Below are 18,601 nucleotides of genomic sequence, written 5' to 3'. Positions count from 1 at the left end.
ATATGCAATATGTAAGTTAGCTGTTAACTGTACTGTTCAGTATAGTGACTGCTGTGGGGAAGAAGCTGTCCAACTCTTAGTACACCATCCCCTCATTCTCTCGCTCTGTATCTTCACACACCCCCACACCCCACACACTCTCTCTTTCCCCCTCTCTCCCTGTCTATACTGTACTTTTTTTAATGTACCTGTCACAGGGTGACTAAGTGTGAGCGTGTGTGTGTGTCCCTAAGTGTGTCTATGTGTGTTTGAGAGGGTGCGTGCGCAGCCACCGGAAGTAATTGGGAACGGGATAAGAGACAGGTGTGTGTGTGGCGCGACAGGGAGTTTGTTCTCTTGTTACAGAGACGCAGACAGCAGGGAACGCGGGCAGCAGGCGGAAGAAGCAGCTGAGGACACTGCGTACAAGCGCTGGGCAGATTGTCGCCACGCCATCTTGGCCTAAGAGTCCGGCGAACAGCGCGAGAGGAGCGTCCCGGTCGAGTCGTGTGCGCCGCTGCAGAGTGGGGATCCAGGCCGCCATCACGCCACAGACGCACGTTGCGAGAGGGGGAAGCCTCCGGTGAAAGTGGAGGGGTGGGGACGCGTTCCACCCCTCCTGCGGTTAAGTACCTCGTACCGACTTAAGTAGCAGCGTGTGACGCTGTGTTGTCGACGATAATTGTTTTCTTTCGTTCTTGGGGGGGGTAACTTGGGACATTTTGAGACAGCTTCGACGTGTCAGGGTTAAGGCCTTTTTCCCTGAACTATTTTAGAAATCTTGTGGATCGGGCCTTATTGAGTTGGAGTGGGTTTATTTGCAGTGTAACAGTACTTTAAAGGCTTGAGTTGTTTTGTGTTGGTTTTTCTTGGGTTTGGTTGTTATCCTTATTCCCTATATTTTATTAGGGCCCGAGCACCGAGTGGTGCGAAGGCCCTATTGTTTTTGTAATGTTTATTATTATTATTATTAGGGCCCGAGCACCGAGTGGTGCGAAGGCCCTATTGTAATTCTAATGTTTATTAGGGCCCGAGCACCGAGTGGTGCGAAGGCCCTATTGTTTTTGTAATGTTTATTATTATTATTAGGGCCCGAGCACCGAGTGGTGCGAAGGCCCTATTGTAATTCTAATGTTTATTATTATTATTATTATTATTATTTGTCCTCCCAAACAACTGCATTTTTCAACCCCTTCCCATGCTCTAAAACGCCTGAAATTTTGCACACTCATCAGGTCTGGTGAAAAATTTGATATTTTGTGGTCGTTGTAAATGGGGGGGGCAAAATGGCTCCGCAGCGCCCCCTTGAAATTTTCAAAACCCCCCTCCCATTGGGCTTAGTTTGTCATAGGTGCATGAAAATTGGTACACATGTTGATCATACCGAGACACACCAAAAAGTCTCTTGACACCATGACCTCAACCCAACAGGAAGACCGCCATTGTGGTCGGAAGTTGGCGATTTTGGCGAATTACACCATTGGTATGCGGACGAACTCGTGCTAGGGATTTCACCTGATCCACTTCATATTTGGTGGACCTCACCTCAAGACCATGATGATCAAAAGTTATCACAGAGTTTTCTCTAAGTTAAAGGGCGTGGCCTCTGTGGCCCGCCAAAGTTTGGTGGCGTTTGGTGAATTTGCCATGACATTTTGAATGGCTCTCACGTCCACATACTTTATCCAAACATCTTCAAACTTTATGAGCATGATCAGGGCTCTGCCCTGAACGCCTCCATATGTCAAACTCCCGCCTTACTCGTGGCGTCCCCTGCTGGTAACAGGAAATGACCTATTTTTACTCTGAAGTGTACTGCTCCTTAATAGTTGACACCATCGGCTTGGTTTCTGCTCTACAACCTTCCCAACTACTTGGTGAAGCTACATTATAAAGGCCGTGAAGCTGGGTGCAATGGCATCTGTGTGGCGGCGCGGCAACTGACGATCCCTCGCCGTGAAATTACGTTTGGATTTGTAATGACCTTAACCACCTCCTATGATCATAAAAATTCATACACACGTTCTTGGGGGCTGGTCCTAGACTTTGATGGGGTTTTTGTAATTGGGCGGGGCAAAATGGCTCAACGGCGCCCCCTTGAAGATTTAAAATACCCCTCTCCATATGGGTTTTTTTGGAATACGAAGATGAAAATCGGTACACATAAAGAACACTTCCAGACGCACAAAAAAGTCTCTTGCCACCATGACCTCAACACAGCAGGAAGTCGGCCATTTTGTTTTTGGCTGCCAAATTTGAGTGCTTTCCACCATTGGTATGTGGACGAACTCGTGCTAGGGATTTCACCCGATCAACTTCATATCTGGTGGACCTCACCTCAAGACCATGATGATCAAAAGTTATAAGAGACTTTTCTCTAAGTTAAAGGGCGTGGCCTCTGTGGCTCGCCAAAGTTCGATGGCGTTTGGTGAATTTGCCATGACATTTTGAATGGCTCTCACATCCACATACTTTATCCAAACATCGTCAAACTTCATGAGCATGATGAGGGCTCTGCCCTGAACGCCTCCATATGTCAAACTCCCGCCTTACTCGTGGCGCCCCCTGCTGGTAACAGGAAATAACCTGTTTGTACTATGACGTGTACTGGGGAGAAGAGGAGAGGACATAGGAGGACTCTGGTACTCTTAGCTGCGCCGGCTGCGACTCCCGCGGGTCGCAAGGGGTGCGAGGGCCCGTCATCGCTGCTTGCAGCTTTAATTATTATTATTATTATTATTATTATTATTATTATTATTCCTCCCAAACAACTGCATTTTTCAACCCCTTCCCATGCTCTAAAACGCCTGAAATTTTGCACACTCATCAGGTCTGGTGAAAAATTTGATATTTTGTGGTCGTTGTAAATGGGGGGGGCAAAATGGCTCTGCAGCGCCCCCTTGAAATTTTCAAAACCCCCCTCCCATTGGGCTTAGTTTGTCATAGGTGCATGAAAATTGGTACACATGTTGATCATACCGAGACACACCAAAAAGTCTCTTGACACCATGACCTCAACCCAACAGGAAGTCCGCCATTGTGGTCGGAAGTTGGCCATTTTGGCGAATTACACCATTGGTATGCGGACGAACTCGTGCTAGGGATTTCACCCGATCCACTTCATATTTGGTGGACCTCACCTCAAGACCATGATGATCAAAAGTTATCACAGAGTTTTCTCTAAGTTAAAGGGCGTGGCCTCTGTGGCCCGCCAAAGTTTGGTGGCGTTTGGTGAATTTGCCATGAAATTTTGAATGGCTCTCACGTCCACATACTTTATCCAAACATCTTCAAACTTTATGAGCATGATCAGGGCTCTGCCCTGAACGCCTCCATATGTCAAACTCCCGCCTTACTCGTGGCGTCCCCTGCTGGTAACAGGAAATGACCTATTTTTACTCTGAAGTGTACTGCTCCTTAATAGTTGACACCATCGGCTTGGTTTCTGCTCTACAACCTTCCCAACTACTTGGTGAAGCTACATTATAAAGGCCGTGAAGCTGGGTGCAATGGCATCTGTATGGCGGCGCGGCAACTGACGATCCCTCGCCCTGAAATTACGTTTGGATTTGTAATGACCTTAACCACCTCCTATGATCCTAAAAATTCATACACACGTTCTTGGGGGCTGGTCCTAGACTCTGATGGGGTTTTTGTAATTGGGCGGGGCAAAATGGCTCAACGGCGCCCCCTTGAAGATTTAAAATACCCCTCTCCATATGGGTTTTTTTGGAATACAAAGATGAAAATCGGTACACATAAAGAACACTTCGGAACGCACAAAAAAGTCTCTTGACACCATGACCTCAACCCAGCAGGAAGTCAGCCATTTTGTTTTTGGCGGCCAAATTTGAGTGCTTTCCACCATTGGTATGCGGATGAACTCGTGCTAGGGATTTCACCCGATCAACTTCATATCTGGTGGACCTCACCTCAAGACCATGATGATCAAAAGTTATAAGAGACTTTTCTCTAAGTTAAAGGGCGTGGCCTCTGTGGCTCGCCAAAGTTCGGTGGCGTTTGGTGAATTTGCCATGACATTTTGAATGGCTCTCACGTCCACATACTTTATCCAAACATCTTCAAACTTTATGAGCATGATGAGGGCTCTGCCCTGAACGGCTCCATATGTCAAACTCCCGCCTTACTCGTGGCGCCCCCTGCTGGTAACAGGAAATAACCTGTTTGTACTATGACGTGTACTGGGGAGAAGAGGAGAGGACATAGGATGACTCTGGTACTTGGCTGCGCTGGCTGCGACTCCCGCGGGTCGCAAGGGGTGCGAGGGCCCGTCATCGCTGCTTGCAGCTTTAATTATTATTATTATTTGTCCTCCCAAACAACTGCATTTTTCAACCCCTTCCCATGCTCTAAAACGCCTGAAATTTTGCACACTCATCAGGTCTGGTGAAAAATTTGATATTTTGCGGTCGTTGTAAATGGGGGGGGCCAAATGGCTCCGCAGCGCCCCCTTGAAATTTTCAAAACCCCCCTCCCATTGGGCTTAGTTTGTCATAGGTGCATGAAAATTGGTACACATGTTGATCATACCGAGACACACCAAAAAGTCTCTTGACACCATGACCTCAACCCAACAGGAAGTCCGCCATTGTGGTCGGAAGTTGGCGATTTTGGCGAATTACACCATTGGTATGCGGACGAACTCGTGCTAGGGGTTTCACCCGATCCACTTCATATTTGGTGGACCTCACCTCAAGACCATGATGATCAAAAGTTATCAAAGGCTTTTCTCTAAGTTAAAGGGCGCGGCCTCTGTGGCCCGCCAAAGTTTGGTGGCGTTTGGTGAATTTTCCATGACATTTTGAATGGCTCTCACGTCCACATACTTTATCCAAACATCTTCAAACTTCATGAGCATGATCAGGGCTCTGCCCTGAACACCTCCATATGTCAAACTCCCGCCTTACTCGTGGCGTCCCCTGCTGGTAACAGGAAATGACCTATTTTTACTCTGAAGTGTACTGCTCCTTAATAGTTGACACCATCGGCTTGGTTTCTGCTCTACAACCTTCCCAACTACTTGGTGAAGCTACATTATAAAGGCCGTGAAGCTGGGTGCAATGGCTTCTGTGTGGCGGCGCGGCAACTGACGATCCCTCGCCGTGAAATTACGTTTGGATTTGTAATGACCTTAACCACCTCCTATGATCATAAAAATTCATACACACGTTCTTGGGGGCTGGTCCTAGACTCTGATGGGGTTTTTGTAATTGGGCGGGGCAAAATGGCTCAACGGCGCCCCCTTGAACATTTAAAATACCCCTCTCCATATGGGTTTTTTTGGAGTACGAAGATGAAAATTGGTACACATAAAGAACACTTCCTGACGCACAAAAAAGTCTCTTGACACCATGACCTCAACCTAGCAGGAAGTCGGCCATGTTGTTTTTGGCGGCCAAATTTCACTGCTTTCCACCATTGGTATGCGGACGAACTCGTGCTAGGGATTTCACCCGATCAACTTCATATCTGGTGGACCTCACCTCAAGACCATGATGATCAAAAGTTATCAAAGGCTTTTCTCTAAGTTAAAGGGCGTGGCCTCTGTGGCCCGCCAAAGTTCGGTGGCGTTTGGTTAATTTTCCATGACATTTTGAATGGCTCTCACGTCCACATACTTTATCCAAACATCTTCAAACTTTATGAGCATGATGACGGCTCTGCCCGGAACGCCTCCATATGTCAAACTCCCGCCTTACTCGTGGCGCCCCCTGCTGGTAACAGGAAATAACCTGTTTGTACTATGACGTGTACTGGGGAGAAGAGGAGAGGACATAGGAGGACTCTGGTACTCTTGGCTGCGCCGGCTGCGACTCCCGCGGGTCGCAAGGGGTGCGAGGGCCCGTCATCGCTGCTTGCAGCTTTAATTATTATTATTATTATTATTATTATTATTATTATTCCTCCCAAACAACTGCATTTTTCAACCCCTTCCCATGCTCTAAAACGCCTGAAATTTGGCACACTCATCAGGTCTGGTGAAAAATTTGATATTTTGTGGTCGTTGTAAATGGGTGGGGCAAAATGGCTCCACAGCGCCCCCTTGAAATTTTCAAAACCCCCCTCCCATTGGGCTTAGTTTGTCATAGGTGCATGAAAATTGGTACACATGTTGATCATACCGAGACACACCAAAAAGTCTCTTGACACCATGACCTCAACCCAACAGGAAGTCCGCCATTGTGGTCGGAAGTTGGCGATTTTGGCGAATTACACCATTGGTATGCGGACGAACTCGTGCTAGGGATTTCACCTGATCCACTTCATATTTGGTGGACCTCATCTCAAGACCATGATGATCAAAAGTTATCAAAGGCTTTTCTCTAAGTTAAAGGGCGTGGCCTCTGTGGCCCGCCAAAGTTTGGTGGCGTTTGGTGAATTTTCCATGACATTTTGAATGGCTCTCACGTCCACATACTTTATCCAAACATCTTCAAACTTCATGAGCATGATCAGGGCTCTGCTCTGAACACCTCCATATTTCAAACTCCCGCCTTACTCGTGGCGTCCCCTGCTGGTAACAGGAAATGACCTATTTTTACTCTGAAGTGTACTGCTCCTTAATAGTTGACACCATCGGCTTCGTTTCTGCTCTACAACCTTCCCAACTACTTGGTGAAGCTACATTATAAAGGCCGTGAAGCTGGGTGCAATGGCATCTGTGTGGCGGCGCGGCAACTGACGATCCCTCGCCGTGAAATTACGTTTGGGTTTGTAATGACCTTAACCACCTCCTATGATCCTAAAAATTCATACACACGTTCTTGGGGGCTGGTACTAGACTCTGATGGGGTTTTTGTAATTGGGCGGGGCAAAATGGCTCAACGGCGCCCCCTTGAAGATTTAAAATACCCCTCTCCATATGGGTTTTTTTGGAGTACGAAGATGAAAATCGGTACACATAAAGAACACTTCCTGATGCACAAAAACGTCTCTTGACACCATGACCTCAACCTAGCAGGAAGTCGGCCATTTTGTTTTTGGCGGCCAAATTTCACTGCTTTCCACCATTGGTATGCGGACGAACTCGTGCTAGGGATTTCACCCGATCAACTTCATATCTGGTGGACCTCACCTCAAGACCATGATGATCAAAAGTTATCAAAGGCTTTTCTCTAAGTTAAAGGGCGTGGCCTCTGTGGCTCGCCAAAGTTCGGTGGCGTTTGGTGAATTTGCCATGACATTTTGAATGGCTCTCACGTCCACATACTTTATCCAAACATCTTCAAACTTTATGAGCATGATCAGGGCTCTGCCCGGAACGCCTCCATATGTCAAACTCCCGCCTTACTCGTGGCGCCCCCTGCTGGTAACAGGAAATAACCTGTTTGTACTATGACGTGTACTGGGGAGAAGAGGAGAGGACATAGGAGGACTCTGGTACTCTTGGCTGCGCCGGCTGCGACTCCCGCGGGTCGCAAGGGGTGCGAGGGCCCGTCATCGCTGCTTGCAGCTTTAATTTTTATTAGTATTCGCCCTCACCCCACAGAAGATTTCGTAATTTTGTTTCTGGGACTAAGATACCTCATATAAAGATCGATGGACCGCTGACCACCCTGGTAGTTGCCCTGTTTTTTGTTTGTTTCCCCTTTCCCCCAAGCTACCACCCAACGGCCACGCAGGGACCTGTTGCTCCGGGGACTCTCTACACCCCCATCTGGTCAGGTGGACAACCTGCAATACTTTTTTACATTCAAGTATCTGGAGTACTCTGGTTTTACCCACTGTGTTTTAACTACATTTGTAATAAAAGTATTTATATATTTTTTAACTGAACCTTCCCCTGAGTGTTGTTGTTTTGATGTGCCTGCTCCCCACAGAGACAAAAAAGTGTTATATTACCACGGTCCCTCTACTCGGTGACATACCCTTTTTTTAAATGCACCCTTTTCAACTGCGCCATATTAACCATACTACCTCTGTAATAAACTAGTAAATACATAATCCCTGTAATTTCCATTTTACTTTGACACACTCTGCACTTTATTCACACTGGTATTGTACATATCTGTATATATATTGTATGTTTCTTGTTGTGTCTTGTTTGAAATGTCTTTTTCACCTCATGCTGCTCAGTGTGCCTTAAATTGCCCCCCGGGGACAAATAAAGTTCTCAGAATCTGAATCACAGTAATGTTTGAGTCTGCTGTGTGCTAATGAATGAGGAAAATCCTCTCACAATCAGCTTCAGAGTCACTTCTCTGAATGACGCCTCAATTACACTGAGGAACAATCTAGAAAGTAAATCAACTGACCTGTAGATGTTTCTTTAATTGAAGGAACTATGACAACGTGTGTCCTCTGTCCTACACTGACACTGACCGCTCTTAAGAAGGTGAGTGTTAGGAAGGTCCTCCAATTTGTAGATGGAGATTCCTCCTACTCCAGTGAGCTGCTCTCTCATGGGGTCCTGCAGAAATCCATCCTGGGTCTTTGTGGTCTATGTTTATATGCTTGTTCTCCACAGGTTGTGAAGTAGGCTGCTAAATGTTAAACGCAGCCAGTAGAGGAGATGAAAAAGGATTAACTATATCCACTGACCCTGACATGTACATTGTGGTCAGAGGGTAGTTGTGTAACTACTGCTAACTGGTAAAATGATGTATCATCTCGTGCTCGTTGTCCCCTCTGTCCAGTGGAGAGGACAGATTAAGGAGTTCTGTCCCAACACCAAAATGCTGCTGGTGGCTGCAAGTCAGACCTCTGAGCAGGAATCTTCAGCAGGTCCCAGCACAGACACACTCCAGTATCATATGATCAGATGGGTGAATACCTCTCATACTCCTGATGGAACAGAGTCATCTGTAGGTTCATGAAGTGTTTGGATAATATCAGTCCAGTTTTTCAATCTGATTCTACTTAATGGAACGTGCTTCATAACAAACTGTAGAGCTGATTATTGTTTCTGAGAAATAAACTCTTCATCAAGATCATCATCGTACACGTGTGAGGAAGCTACACACATCAGTTCGTGCAGCATATCACAACCTGATGTGTTGTGTTGGGCTACACTGTGCTATACTATACATCACAACTGTGCTGTGTTGTGCTATTATGTGTGTCGACAAGTTCTTGACACGTCACAACAAACACAAGGCAGTGCAACAATAAACAACAGCACAGCGTAGCACAACACTATACATCAGGTTGTTATGTGTTGCATGGCACAGCATAGTACGGCACAACACATCACAACATGACAAAACTCAATGCAGTGCAGCACAGAGCAGCACAACGCAACATAACACAACACAACACATTATGGCACAACATGACATGGCACATCACAACGCAATGTCAAGGAGGGTCACAACTGAGGCAACCAAGAACACAAGGGAAGACAGGACCCAAATGTAATAACCTCCAAGACAGGCTATGAGTAACTAAAAGTCTTTTAATCATCCACAAAGGAGTAAAAGACTCAGGAATAAAACTAAGCAAAAATACAAAAGTTCTTACTTGAAACAAAGGAGACCAAGGTAAGTCCATGAGGGGGGAAAACACAAAGCACAGGAACATGAACAAACAAGGGGACTTGATGAGGCAGAGGAGGCAAGGCAGAGGCACACACAGGGAACCAACACAGGTTAAGAAGTACAGACTCAGGCAAAGACAAAGGTGCAGACTCTGGTATGGACACTGATGAACTGACAAGAACACATGGAAACAATGAGACTTAAATAAGGCAATGGGCAACAGGTGAAATCAATTAGGGCGGGGAAGACAATCACATATGGCGGGAAACAAGACAAAGACTGGAAGTAGAACAAGACAAGATACACAAGGGCTATGATTTCAAAATAAAACAGGAACTATTAACAAAACTTAAACTAGAGTTCTAAAAGGTCCAAAAGTCCACAAAGGAGTTCTAAATATAACAAAAAGGGTTCAGAAAACAGTCCCCTTAGGGGCTAGTCATGACACACAACATATCAGGCCAAAAAACAACACAACACATCAAGTCCCAACATAAAACTTCACAACTGTTTTGCTCTGTTTTGTGGTTTGCTGCAAAACACATCACAACACAATACATTACAACACATAACGTTAAACAACACAGTGCAGTACAGCACAGCACAACACAACACGGCATGTAACAACACATCAACACATCACATCAGGGCAATAGGACACATTAGGCTGGAATGTGCTGCACAGCAAGTCACAACAAGACACAGCACAACACATCACAGCACACGTCCATTTCCTTGTTAGAGGAGTGCTTCCTCAGGGGTTGACCTTCAGCCTGTTCAGCAGCTCACTTCCATCGCGTAACGCCATGCTGCATATTTCTCTCTCTGATAATCTCCTTCACATTTTTCACCCACTTCTCTTGGGACAAGATTGTGCTCAGTCGGGACTTGGTGTGTGGTTGTTTTCTTGCTGGGGGACACACTGTGACAGGCTTCTTGGGTGGCTCTGCTTTCTGAGGGCAGCTTGAGGAGGAGCCAGGGGGGAATGTGGGTCGGCTGCAGGGTAAGCTGGAGGAGGAACCAGAAGAGAAGGTTAGAGATGAGTTCAGGGCTGAATTTGAGGAGGAGCTTGGGGGAGAAGCAGGAGGTGGGTCAGGTGCTGACATGGGTGTGGAGCTTTGGGAGGAGCTGCTGGAGGGGGGTGGAACCGGCACCTTCTGGAGAATTAGCCTTGGCTGGTCGGGCTGCTCGGGGTTTGGTAGGAGGAAAGCCTTGAAGTGAAAATCAGAAACTAACTCAAGCTGTAAACTTCTGCTGCATGTCACATGAACATTCACAGTCAAACATGAAGTATGACAGTAAAGTTCTGCTGTTGGAGCAGGTCTGATGTTGAAGGCAGCTGCTCAGATATCAGTATGTTAGTGCTGTAATGTCAATGGAAACTGACACTGCTTCTCTTTTTGCCACCAAATCACAGAGCACACTGATATAGGCTTAGTGTACAGAATGCAGATTTGAATTACAGACTGCCTGTCGCACTCATACTACTGGAAGTCAAAAATTTATTTATTTTTTTTAAAATATAAATTCCTTTAGACTGTAGTGGCCACAGGCTAAAGAGTGTGCAGGCTAAAGAGTGTGCTTACTGCAGCCTGATGTCACAGGTTGCAGTAAGTGGACACACAGCCAGAGACAAGTTCAGAAGTCAAACAGGAGCAGAAACAGTTGGACTGGACAGGACTTGCTCATGATTTAGGAAGAAAGAAGCACTCAGATATTTCTGCACAGTTATTGACAAGGAAGGGAGGAGCTACTGCTGTTACAAGGACAAGAGGAAACCACAGGAAAGTGCAGATCAGCTCCAAGGTTTTCAGTAAGTCAGTACATGTTAGTAGTTCATGTCAGTGTTTAGTTCATTTAGTGAAATGTTTTGTTCAGATGATTTGTTTGTTAACTTGATGTGATATTTAAGCACACAAGAACATGATGTTCAGCCAAAATGTGTTTGGGCACACACACAAAAAGTAGCTGTTTTAAATATTTCCATCTTACATCTTACATCTTACTCAATGTTGGACAGGAATGGATCTATAAGTGATCAGACTCAGTAACAGCCTTTATCAGATGATGGATAGTCAGAGAATTCTTGTCAGGTGGATAAGGTGATTTTTGATTGCTTCTTGTGCTTGGATTTGTAGAGAAATCCAGATGATTATTGTCTCTATTAAACATTGGATTTGAGACTTTTTATATGGGTTGGTGTTGCTCACGGCTATACCACCCTTGGCACGCCCGATCTTGCCTGATCTCGAAAGATAAGTAGAGTAGGGCCTGGTTAGAACTTGGATGGGACACCACCTGGGAATACTAGGTGCTATAAGCCTTTTATCTCCAGTTTTGATTCACAATAAACAAAAAAATATCATCACTAAACTAGTGTGGTTCATCTCCATCTTGTGACGTGGCTTTGTTGATTTAGAGTTATATGTCAACTTATTAAACCCATTTTTAGGAGAGGGAGCTGAAAAGGGAGCTTGCTCCGCTCACTCCACGCATCGACCTGGCATTGCAGTGCCGCCGGGAACGGTGCACCTTTCTCTTGCTTTGTAGAAAATCAAGCTCTGACACACATGTTTAGTTAGGAGTCAAACTTTTACAGTGGCTGAAGGAAAATGCGGCTAAGTTTTTATCAAGTGAATTGTGCACAACCAGTCAGTTGATTTACTGATATCACCCAGGGAACCCAGCTCAACAACACAGTGCACCTCAGCTACGATGATTGGTCGCGGACTCCCTGAAGACGCCTGATGGTTTCCCAGACTTTGTAGTCTCCATGTAAAAGCCAGGCCTGGATTTTTCAGGCTGGAGGTGGTGGGGAGGCTGGGATTTAGCACGCGGCAAGCCAAGGGAGGCGCACCGCGACGGTGGTAGCCGGGATGACTAGGGTCCTCAGCTGCTCTCTGAGACAGGCCTGTTCTGACTCTTGTTTCTCTTCATAACGCACAAGTCTTTCGCCTTTTACTAAAGACTTCCGTGGAGAGGAACACCAATGAGTTGAAGTTATTTTTGGCTGGCTTGGCCTTATGGCTGAGCCTTTTGAGTTGGTGAAAAGTCAAACATCTTTATAGAGCGCCACAAGTGTGAGCTCCCCTGTCCGACTTTGCTCTTCCTTTGCGGAAGAAATGCGTGTTAGATGTTGTCATTTCGTTGGTATACTTTATTTTTAGGATTTGGTGGGGATGCTGGCGTCTTTGAGACAAGAAAAGTGTACATGATGACAATAAAAAAAGAAATAACGCTACTGAATGAACCTATTTCTTCAATATGACAGATGATGCTTGAAAAATATACAGTTGTAAGAAGCAAAGGAAACAAGAGAAGCTTTTACAAAAACAAGGTTCATGCAGCATTTTCACTTTGCACTCATCAAACACACATTCACAGATGAATACATGACTTTATGTGTGTACAGGTCTAGTGTTTTTTTTTTTTTTTGTATTCTTTGACAGAGGCACAGGTACTGACATAGGTCTGAGATGCTAAAAGAGAGAGAGGTTAGGGCGAGGGAATGCATTATGCCAGAGAGTGTCCTCACCAAGATATAAGTACCAGTATGTGTGAGTGTGTGTGTGTGTTTGTCCTTTGATGTATCAACATTCTACAGTCTGATGTCAGAGGCTGCAGTAAGTGGACACACAGCCAGAGACAAGTTCAGAAGTCAAACAGGAGCAGAAACAGTTGGACTGGACAGGACTTGCTCATGATTTAGGAAGAAAGAAGCACTCAGATGTTTCTGCACAATTATTGACAAGGAAGGGAGGAGCTACTGCTGTTACAAGGACAAGAGGAAACCACAGGAAAGTCCAGATCACCTCCAAGGTTTTCAGTAAGTCCATACATGTTAGTAGTTCATGTCAGTGTTTAGTTCATTTAGTCAAATGTTTTGAAAAGTGTCCCACGTGGGCCTTTGCTTTCTTTCCCAAGAGACAGCTTGACTAGTGGCATTTCACACAGTGTTCCTTTGTTTTTGGCAGAGCAGTGCATGATGGGTAGATCCAACAAAGCGCGTTTGCCGCACGCCGCAGCCTATTTGCAGCAGTGTTTGTGTCTTTTCAGCCATAAACGTAACAGACAAAGGGGAGCTGATGCTCAAGGCACTGAAATGTGGGATTATGCATTGTGGGCACCGTCAGCCAGAGTGCTGTGCCTGGTGACCACCACCCGCTCTCTTCCAACTGCAGCTCATACTTACCTGGCAGGGGAGATACCATGATCAACAAGGTGGTTCACCCAGGGTGAGGCTCAGCCATTGCACTCCGGCTGTGCTGACCCCTGCGAATTCCCCAAATGTGGGAATCTAGACTGCATAATTTCTGGTAGTGGGGGACTGCGTTCGCGCTCTCCCCTGTTGCGTGCGTGTAGAAGAAAAGCAGCGCAATGTGTCAGGAATGCCCATGTGCTAACCTGTTGAAGGTGGCTTTGTTGATTAGGAGTTACATGTCAGCTTTTGCAGTCTGTCCACAAAGCGGCAGTGTTGCTCTGCAGAAGCTCTCTGGCGTACGCTACAGAGTGGCGTGTTTAGTCATGACAATTCCCCGTGTTCCCATTGGAATTGGGGAAGTGGGCGTGGCCTTTCCATGACAAAATGAAGTGTGAGCTCTCCTGTCCCACTTTGCTGCTTGTTTGTGGAAGAAATGTGTGCTAGATGTTGTTCTAATATGTTTTATTTCTAGGCTTTGGTGTGGAACAGCAATGAGTTGAAGCTATTTTTGGCCGGCTTTGCCGTATGGCTGAGCCTTTTGAGTTGGTGAAAAGTCAAACATCTCTATGGAGCACCACAAGTGTGAGCTCCCCTGTCAGACTTTGCTCTTTCTTTGCGGAAGAAATGTGTGCTAGATGTTGTCATTTCGCTGGTATACTTTATTTTTAGGCTTTGGTGGGGATGCTGGCGTCTTTGAATGTGAATGTGGCCTGTTAAAAGCTCCAGCTTCAGTAAATAGATTTTTAACTTCCAACAATTTGCTCTGAAGAGTCAGTGACAGGCAGCTGAGTGGAACCAAGCAGAGAGGAGAAGTCAGTCATTGTGACGTTCGCCTCCACACTTCACACACTCCTCACACAACCACAAAGGAGGTGGAGAATGTGTAACAGTGTGTGTATATGTGTCCTTTCACAGACACAAATATTATCACTGTTATATTTGGAGGAACAAAGTGGTGACGAGTGATCTCACAGACACAGAGAGCAGCAGTGTGGACAGTCTGTAGGAGGGTGTGCATGTGTTTGCCTGTTTGAGTGTGTTTCTGACTTTAGGAGCATGTAGAAAGTTTGTGTTTTATCTTTGATGTGTTCGTCTTTGCTAAATGACCCATTTGCTTCTATAGTCTCTGTATGTGGATGATACTGACATGAAAAGTAAAGCTGAAGGTGAAATGAAGGAGATGCAGAGAGACAGTACAGGAAGGAGTGAGTCTACATAGAGACAGATGAAAGGAGGGAGAGAAACAGGTGGAGGAAGGAGAAGCTTGAAGTGGTGAGTTTTCAATACACTGAATAAAAACACAGCTTTCCCTCATAATTAATATTTTTAAATGCACATCAAAACATTTGAGATTTTTAAATCAGCTCATGAGTCATTTTAAAATTCATTCCTGATGTCAGGAGTACTAGCTTTTTCTGGGGCTTTTATTTTCCATGGTCCAGAATAAACTTTAAAGATTAAACTAAGATGCATGAATGAAAGTTCACTCCATCTCTGTGTTTCTCTGTTAGTGTTGATGAAATCAGTACAGCAGGTGTCTCTGCCTGTTTCTAGTTCTGCTTCCTTCATTGGAGCAGAGCTGTTTTCATCCTTCATGTCTCCACCTGTCTGATCCTATTAGATCACAACACGTCTGCTGAGCTGATCAGCTCTGTAGCCCAGCAGATGGTGAGCTGATGATCCTTCATGATGGAGAAAATGAACATTTAATCAGCTGATAATAGAAATGAGATTGGTTTTTACTTCTGTCGAGGGAATTTATAGAATCTGTTTTGTTTGTGATCAAACTGAGATTTTATTTATTTTAAAATTCCAATAACTGGAAACAGCTTCTGAACAAATGAAGCTTATACTTTTCCTGTAGTCCTCAGTTTAAATGAAGGACACATCCTCACCTGATATGAAGTCATGGTTTGTTCTATGGGACAGCCAGAGGGATGGTGTGTGTCCCGTCAGTGTCCAGTAGCTGATCCACAGCTGGACAGCTGTCCTCCCTCCCAGCCTGTCTTCTGTCAGAGGGCTGGAGCTGCTCTCTTGTGTCCTGTCAGAGTTTGGACCTCAGTCTCTTCTCCACCAGTCTCCCCAGACAGAGCAGCCACACACAGACTGTCCTCCGTCTTCTGTCCTTCAAACCAGGACAAAGCTCCATGTCTCCTTCAGTCTTCTCACTGTCATTGTCCTGCTGTCTGCTGTGACAGAGTAACAGAGCTTTAAATAAGATCTGTGATATTTTACAGAAACCATTCTGAACCTTCACTGATTTATTACATTTATTTCATGCATCCAGGTAAAGAGATATGTTTTCTTCATCTTGAGTCAAATCATGAATGATTTATTTCCATCTGGTTTATTTTACTTTTCAAAAACTGTGTGAGCATCTGGAACATGAAGATGAGGCTAGTTGCTTTAATCTCTGCCTTTCTTGATAAGAATCATTTCTTTGGCACTGACAGGCGTCTGTTGATGTTGCAGCTTCAGTAATTATTCATCTTTTTCTCACCCTCCTCCGTTTCCTCCTCTCATCAGTTTTTCTTCTACCACCTGCTTCTTCTTTGCTCGTTATTCTCTCAGGTGTGAACCAGTGTGCAGCTGCTTGTGCAGTGAATAATGTAGTGATAAGTCTGATTATGCAGCAGGTAGTCGTTCATTCATCAGCCCAAAGGTTAAATTAGCTGAAACCAGACATTTACTGGTTTGATTCACATGAACAGAGTTTTGCTTTGGGAAATTTCCAAAAGTCACAAGTTTGTAGTGGATGAAGATTCTCTCCATATTCTGATACATCCACTGATTCATTTTATCTATTTTTCAAAAACCTCTGAAAAGAAGAAAACAAAGGAAAATGTTCTTCACAGCTGATTTTAGTCTTCAAATATACAAACATTGTTTCTCCTCTTTCAAACAGTAAAACAACAGAAACATTAAACTTCATAAATCATGATGAATTATCATTGATGTTTATTCCTCAGTGCTGGTGCAGATGTTTGAGAAAATGATTTACATTCTGCATCTACATGCTGCATGACAGTGTTTGAACTGGTTTGAAGTCCAGACTTAACTGGCTGTGTCATAAACCACAGTGTTTGAAGAAGGATGTGTGCAGAGCTACAAAGCTAAATGACTTTATTTTGTTGGGTATTTGGTTGATTGTCGACTGTCGGACATGACACAAACCTAACATTTCCTTCAGCATATGAAATGTATTCATTTTTTTCTGAAGCTTATGTTTTAGACTGTGTGATCAGTGCCTTCATTTCTATAAGTATAGTTGTTTTGAACACACTGCAGTGACTCAGTAACTCAAAGAACTTACTGCTTTTCTCAGATGAATAATCAAGTGATCAAAAAAAGTCCCTTAGTCATTCATGATAAATGTAAAATGAAGAATCAGCTTTGTTTTCATGGTTTCTTTCACTGACTGAACACTCAGGACAAGTATCAGGTAGTTTTCACAAACTATGATGAATCACTGTTGGACTTTAAAGTTTCTCTCCTCCATTGCTCTCTCTCAGCTCCATCCTGAACCAACTCGTTGATCTTGAATTGCAGGTAGAACATGATGCTAATGAGCTGTGACAGTGTTTAACAGTGTGTGCAGCTCGGCAGTGTGAGAGCACATATCTGTCCATGTCCATTAATGCTGTCAGGAGGTCCTCTGTCTCTTATTGCTGTTATATTATTTAATCCACTTTCACCATCAGAACAACTTGTTATCACATTAAACAGCAACAACTTGACATTATGTCCAGATCTCACTGAGGTTCATGGTGTCACACAGACTGTTTTTACAGTGAAAGCACTGAGGGACAATCATTTATGATGGTTGGATTATTGACAAGCAGAAAGTCTTACAGGATGTAGATGAGACAGACAGGATGGATCAGGGAAGATGATTCCACTGTCCTCTGCTGCTGAGTGTGTCTGAATCCGTCCTGTTACACGACTGAATAATGAGATTCTATACTGATGGAGTTCAATAACGAGCATTGTTGACACACGAACTTGATTACAATTCCATGCAACTATCAGTTTAAGATCAATGTGAAATAATTCAATTATTAGTGCAATATCAATGTGCAATATTTATATTTATTGTGTACTATAGTTACACTACTCAGCAATTTCCATCTCATATTTATGTATGTGTATACAGCAGCTATCTTTCTTAATTTAGTTTCTTAGTTATTCTACTATTGGAATAGTGTTTTAATCTTGTTCTGGCCATATTGGCCTCTTACTTATATTTACTTACTGTACTGTACACCCTGCTGTTGCTGCAATTTCACCAATGAGGGACTAATAAAGGATTTTCTTATCTTATCAATTCAGTTCAGTTCAATTCAATTCAATTTTATTTTATTCTTTACAGAGACCCAGACGTGGCTCATATGAGGGACCCTCCTGCTGATGGCCGGGCTGGGTGAAAGGAGGAAAAGGAGGAAGATAGGACAGCTAGGAATAGAGGAGAGGAGGAGAAGGACATGCAGCATATGAAACATGATACAAACAGGGTTGGCAGTGGACAATGTTAGAGGGCCAGCATTCAGATTACAGAACAGTTAGTGGATACTGTGTGCTCAGCAGATTACAGTTATGATAGGAAACAGAGCACAGAAGCAAAAAGCTGTCATGACTGGTAATTATTTACATTACAGTCTGTATAGAATATTAATCCAACATGTATCTGTAGCAGAGTGGAACCCTTATCTTCATATTTACTGCTTATTAATTGTTTAGTTTTCTCAGCTGTCCATTTATTTATAACTAAGTAGTGTGGCCCAATATAAAGAGTTGTAGTTTCACCACAAGAGGGAGTTGGTGGTTTGGAGTCGCTCCTGGTCAGTGGACGTCGACACGTGATTGTGTTGCTCCAATGACGCATAGACAGGAGCGCGTCATGACACGACGGTTGCTGAAAGTTTAC

At 44.4% G+C, this 18,601-nt stretch overlaps 2 non-coding genes and 2 pseudogenes across 2 annotated transcripts; all 4 read left to right on the top strand.

The window, feature by feature from the left end:
• The first annotated feature begins 11,680 nt into the window (after positions 1-11,680).
• On the top strand, positions 11,681-11,799 carry LOC121189086 (annotated as a pseudogene).
• A 36-nt stretch (positions 11,800-11,835) lies between these two features.
• On the top strand, positions 11,836-12,013 carry LOC121189040 (annotated as a pseudogene).
• Positions 12,014-12,393: 380 nt separating this feature from the next.
• LOC121189073 lies at positions 12,394-12,508 on the top strand. The gene has a single exon (XR_005894789.1). It is a non-coding gene; the product is annotated as a U5 spliceosomal RNA (small nuclear RNA).
• A 1,152-nt stretch (positions 12,509-13,660) lies between these two features.
• LOC121189106 lies at positions 13,661-13,824 on the top strand. Its single transcript, XR_005894816.1, has one exon. It is a non-coding gene; the product is annotated as a U1 spliceosomal RNA (small nuclear RNA).
• The last annotated feature ends 4,777 nt before the right edge of the window (positions 13,825-18,601 follow it).

Source organism: Toxotes jaculatrix, chromosome 10 (assembly GCF_017976425.1).
Source record: "Toxotes jaculatrix isolate fToxJac2 chromosome 10, fToxJac2.pri, whole genome shotgun sequence".
NCBI lineage: Eukaryota > Metazoa > Chordata > Actinopteri > Toxotidae > Toxotes > Toxotes jaculatrix.
The sequence above is the reverse complement of the archived record's forward strand: the minus strand, read 5'-3'. Positions and strand labels throughout refer to the sequence as shown.